Source organism: Rhagoletis pomonella, unplaced genomic scaffold (genome assembly GCF_013731165.1).
Source record: "Rhagoletis pomonella isolate Grant_MI unplaced genomic scaffold, Rhpom_1.0 Rhpom_scaffold_00002, whole genome shotgun sequence".
Taxonomy (NCBI): Eukaryota; Metazoa; Arthropoda; class Insecta; order Diptera; family Tephritidae; genus Rhagoletis; species Rhagoletis pomonella.
The window spans coordinates 104,223,648-104,230,357 of NW_023458556.1; positions in this window are offsets into that span (position 1 = coordinate 104,223,648).

Consider the following 6,710-nt stretch of genomic DNA (forward strand, 5'->3'; position numbering starts at 1 on the left):
TAACCCGTTATCTCCCTCAAAAAAGGGTCGTTTTGGCCCTTAGATAGTCCGAATAAAATGACATTTTGAAGGTCGCTAGAGGGTTAAAACATTCCAGAAAGTTATTTGCCATAAAATTTCGCTGGGGGTCCTCTCAGTCAAAATCTCTGTACAAATAATCTGTAAGTCCGCAGAAAATAAAAATATGCACCAACTTTGTGTACTTTATTTTATATTTCGTTTATATATATAACTCTTGCTCTTTTCGGGCCTGATGGTTCGGGAAGTGTAAAATCAGCATCGGAAACATCGCTGTGATCAGAATCTGAGTCACACATGATGTCCACGTGTGATTCCAATGCTGGTTCTACTGCGTCTTCTTGAAATTCTTTATAATCACGATCCTCAAACACGTGCTTCCTCCACCAACAAATTTCTGCTAGAATTGCATCCGGTGATTTTGTTTCTCTATATCTGTATTGTTGTTATACCTTTCATGAGCATGAAATGGTAGTATAACTTCGGTCCGATGTTTGTAAGTACCAGAACAAGAAGAGATAGACCCATTAAAATGTATACTTAAATGATCAGAACGTCGAGCTGAGTCGATTTAGCCATGTCCGTCTGTCCGTCTGTTTGTATGCAATCTAGTCTCTGAGTTTTCCAGATATCCGGATGAAACTTGCTAGGTAGGTGTATTTTTATAATGTATTAGTTATACAGGTTTACAAAAAAAAAGCCTATGCATTTAAACCAAACCTATATATCCCTATGTTATTCGACAAGCTGAATGCGAATCCGAAGTCCGTTAGTCTCCATCACGTCAGGTTCGTGGTCAGTTGAAGGTCAAGTAGGGCAAAATTCATTGCATAAGCCTGAAAATTCATATACATAAGGTTTTAAATTCGCTGAACCCGAATCCGAGGTCCGTTAACCTCCATAATGTCAGCTTCGAGGTCATTTGAAGGTCAAATAGGACATAAAAATTATTCCATAAAAATTAAAAAAAAAAATTATTTTTGTTGTCACTGAAACCGAGTATGGTTCCTCAAGGTCATCTGGAGGTCATGCCAAGGTCATCCCAAGGTCAAATTCCGATGAATTTTATTGAATTTTCAGGTTTATTCAATGCATTTTTCCCTACTTGCCCTTCAAATTACCACGAACCTGACGTGATGGAGGCTAACAGACCTCGGATTCGCATTCAGCATGTCGAATAACATAGGGATATATAGGTTTGGTTTAATATGCATACACTTTTTTTTGTAAACCTGTGTTATTTGTCAGAACCGGAAGAATCGGACCATTATACATATAGCTCCCATACAACTGATTGTTCAGATATGAGATTTTTCGTTATAACTCCCCCATTTATGCAGCTAGGAACATGAAATTTTGCAATACTTCCACCCATTATAAACAGAATACTTACAGAGAAACTTGCAAATATCGGGTCGCTTAACCTATAGCCTCCATACAACTGATTGTTCAGATATGAGATTTTTTGTTATTACTTCTCCATTTATCCAGCCAAGAACATTATTAACAGAATACTTACAGTGAAAATATCGATCGGGTCACTATTACATATAGCTCCCATATAACTGATTGTTCAGATATGCGATTTTTATACCTTTCATGAGCATGAAAAGGTATTATAACTTTGGTCCGATGTTTGTAAGTACCAGAACAAAAAGAGATAGACCCATGAAAATGTATACTTATATGATCAGAACATCGAGCTGAGTTGATTTAGCCATGTCCGTCTGTCCGTCTGTCTGTCTGTTTGTATGCAATCTAGTCTCTCAGTTTTCGAGATATCCGGATCAAATTTGGTAGGTGGGTGTATTTTTATAATGTATTAATCGTTTGTCGGAACCGGAAGAATCAGACCACTATAACATATAGCTCCCATACAACTGATTGTTCAGATATGAGATTTTTCATTATAACTTCTCCATTTATGCAGCTGCGAACATGAAATTTTTCAATACTTGCACCCATTATCAACAGAATACTTACAGTGAAAATTACAAAGATCGGGTCACTATAACCTATAGCTCCCATACAACTGATTGTGCAGATATAAAATTTTGCGTTATAACTCCTCCATTTATATAGCTAGGAACATGAAATTCCGCACTGTTTTCAATAATTATCAGCAGAAAACTTACAGTGAAAATTAAAAAGATCGGGTAACTATAACCTATAGCTCCCATACAACTGATTGTTCAGATATGAGATTTTTCGTTATAATTCATCCATTTATGTAGCTGGGACCATGAAATTTCGCGCTGTTTTCACTCATTATCAACAGAAGACTTACAGCGAAAATAACAAAGATCGGGTCACTATAACCTGCAGCCCCCATACAACTGATTGTTCAGATATGAGGTCTTTTATCATAACTCCTCCATTTATGCAGCTAGGAACATGAAATTTCGCACCATTTTCACTAATTATTAACAGAATACTTACAGTGAAAATAACAAGGATCGGATGACTACAACATATATCTTCCATACATCTGATTGTTCAGATATGGGATTTTACTGTAAAACTCCTTTATTTGAACAGGTAAAACCGATAAATTTCGTAAGATATTTTATAAATAATAATACAAAGTCTACTGAGAAAATCGTCAAAATCTATGCTGTATGAGCTTTATCTCCTATAGCACTGATTGTTAAGATACCAGTTTTTGCCATATATCTCCTTTATGTACGAAACTAAACCCAATAAATTGTGTTACCGGTTTACATACCGATCACATAGCGTTGAAAATCACTTAGATTGGTGTCATATAAAGTATATCTTCCATACCTCTGATTGTTTAGATGCGATTTTTTATATAAGTATGTAACTCCTCTATCGATGTATGCAGATGTATTCAAAAGCAGTAATCTGTCAAAGTAAAATTTGCAGATATTCATGAAAGGTATGAAGCCTTCGGCATAGCCGAAGACAGCGCTGCTCTTACTTGTTTGTTATAACTTCTGCATTTATGCAGCTGGGAACATGAAATTTCGTAAAATTTCCACCCGTTATGAAAAGAATACTTACATTCACTGTAATAGCGAAGATCGGGTCACTATAACCTATAGCCTCCATACAACTGATTGTTCAGATATGAGATTCTTTGTTATAACTTCTCCATTTATGCAGTGTCTTCTTCTTTATTTATGCAGCTAGAAGCATGAAATTTCGCACTATTTTCACTCATTATCAATAGAAAGTTTACAGTAGAATGAACTAAGATCGGGTCAATATAACCTATTTACTGCCTCCATACTACTGATTGTTCAGATATGAGATTTTACTGTAAAACTCCTTTATTTGGACAGCTAAAACCGATAAATTTCGTTAGCTATTTTATAAATAATAATACAAAGTCTACTGAGAAAATCGTCAAAATCTATGCTGTATAAGCTTTATCTCTTATACCACTGATTGTTCAGATACCAGTTTTGCGATATATCTCCTTTATGTAGAAAGCTAAACCCATTAAATTGTCTTACCGGTTTACATACCAATCACACAACAGTGAAAATCACTTCGATTGGTGCCATATAAGATATATCTTCCATACCTCTGATTGTTTAAATATTATTTTTTATATATGTAACTCCTCTATCTATGTATGCTGTGAATATATACATTTTTTCAAATGCAGTAATCTGTTAAAGTAAAATTTTCAGATGTTCATGAAAGGTATGAAGCCTTCGGCTATGCCGCTGCTCTTACTTGTTTTAATTAGACTAATTAAAAATATTTTTGTGTTACAAGTATTTAGTACCTCATTCCACTTGATGGTAGCGCTCGCCGTGCTCATCCGACTCAGTGGATACCTGCTTGCTAATATGAGCCAGATGATGATGTAAGTAGTGAATTTTTAAGGGCATGTACTTTTAGGTACATATTTACCATAGCAGTAGCAAAAACTGTTAATATCTGACTTCCCTTTTACTTTTTCAATTAAATTATTACGTTCTATCCAAATTAATTACAATTAGGTTACTTGTTTAAACAATTAGAGCTAGAGTTACATACATATATGTATAAAATAAAGAATTTTTTGCATATTTCAAGGGGATATATGATTTTTTATTCAGAATTTCTAAAAAAAAGGCCAAAACGACCCTTTTGTGAGGGAGATAACGGGTTAAAATGTTCTGGTATTTCTCTCCGATATGTATTTTTACTCTTTTTTCATGTATTCTAAACACACTTAGGAAAAATATTGCAAATTAAAAATGGCCATAGCAAAGAAATTTGAACAAAGAATGCAAAACGATTTTGGGGTTTTACTATATGGGTCTAGATCTTTCATGCTGCGTTGGAATTATTGCGCCCCTAAAAATGCTGTTGCACAGTGTATCTGGAACCGCAACCGTACTGAAATTTGACCAGCTACACAAGTTACCAATAACGTATTTATGGTTAAAGAGGGCATGGTACCTCCCATACTAACTGAACATCTCAAATCACTTATACGGAATTTGCCAAGCGACGTCGTTTCCGACTCGTTTTGGTGAACAATTTTACCCCGGCGACGGTCGCAAACGATTCGCCGGCGAACTCGTCGTCGGGTCGCAAAAACGACTCCCATGTAGCCCGCAAAAACGATATACCAGCGAACTGCAAAACGATGGTCAAAATTTATACCAAATTTAAAGTAAAAGTACAGTTTTATACCAAATTTTAAAAAACTTCATACCTACAAATTTTATTTTTTATTAATAAGGCCAATGAGTAAACTGTACCTTTATTAAAAAAAAAAATGTAAAAATTTAATATGAAGAATATTATGAATACTGAAAAAAGATGTAGGCGGCTTAATTTTCTGAGTGCAAGTGTACATTGTGGATTCCATATTCTGTCATAATAAAAAATTGTCATAATAAAAATGGTTTACCATCCAAATGAATGACTTTTATTTATACTTACATATATAATAATGTGGGCGTGGAACTTGTCCAACCCAAACCGAAGGTTCCTCAAAAAACTTGTGGGTTCGAAGAAACGGATTCGTTTCAAGTTCACCCGAATGACTTCTCCAAACCAACGTCGCGACGACTTCGATTCGATGAGAAACAAGTAATTTTTAGCAAAAAAAAACCGACTTAAAAAAAATATATATATGTCTATATATTTCATGATCCAACGATCGGATCTAAACCAAATTAGTATGGGACCACCTCTGAGACACTACCTTTCCGTTGCAAAAAGAATTATTCAAATCGGTTCACGTGGTGCGGTATCATACATAAAAAAAAAATAAAAAAAAAAAATATTCCGACGAACTGATAACCTCCTCCTTTTTTGGAAGTCGGTTAAAAACTACGTCGGAACCACGTTGTATTTTGTATGGAAAAACGACTTCGTTTCGACGTCGTTTCGAGTTCACCCAAACGACTTCACCAGAGCGACCGTGTAACGACTTCGTAACGAGGTTTGGTTTAATATGCATACCAGGGCTACAGAACTATATAAACAAACGAATTTCGTTTCGTTATTTATTAAAAAAACAACTTATCAAAAAATTTCATTTGCTTATTATCAATAAACAAAGTATGAAAAGAAAATAGTTTCGTTAGTTATCAAAAAATGTTAACAAAAAAAATTTCGTTTCGTTGATTATCAACAAGGAAATATCAATAATTTTTTCGTTTCATTATTTAAGAAGAAAATTGTATGCCATAGATTTGCATCTTATAATGAGTGTTCTGTAGCAAAATTTATGTAGGAGTACATAGCATTATGCGAATTGTCTTTATTAAATAATTGACTACTAGTTAACCAAACGCTGTTTTTTTTTTTGAAAATCAACGAAATAAAATTGTTGACATATTTTTCTAATAATTAACAAAACGAAATTTTTTTTATAAACAGATAACGTTAACATTATCAATGTAAAAAGCAAAGACGATTTTGTATTTTCGCTTATTGATAAAATTAACGTTAATGTGCAGCCCTGATGCATACACGTTTTTTTTGTAAACCTGTGTTATTTTCTAGAGAGTAAAAACACTCATATTTCAAAATGGTTCTCTTTTTTATAAAGCAATCGTATTTCTGGCTAGTATATTTCAGTACGAATGGATACGGATTTAGCCAAGAGCTTCGGTGAGCAAATTTAATTTTTGGCAGCAAATGTCAGTTACGCAGTTTTGCAGAATAACGATGCGCGGTTTTGTACTTTAAACGACGATATGTTATCATTACCATAATTATGGCGAAAAGTAGTAGGTATTGTAAAAGAGGGCATGGAACCTACCATACTAACTGAACATCTCAAGTCGCTTATAGCATCTGGAACCACTTATGCTAACATCCTGAAATTTGACACAGCTACATGTGGTGTCAGTACCGCTCTTATGTCGAAAAGTTGAAAATAAAGGAAAAGGGGTGTGACACCTCCCATACAAACTGAGATTTGACACAGCTACATATGTATCAATAGCATGCTTATGGCCAAAGGTGGCAGGTATTGGAAAAGAGGGAACATTTTGTCTTCCGCTAGGTGGCGCAGGGGTCGAGAGCTATCCTAAAAAAATCCTTTTCATATCCAGATTTTCTTCATATTTAGAATACATAATATGCTGTGGTGTAGTGGTAAGCAGTGCGCGCTTCAACTCCGCTGCGAGTCGAAAAAATATAGAATAATATTATAGTTAAAAAACTAAAAACACGCTTTTATTACAAAAAGAACTAAAAAGTATAAAATAATT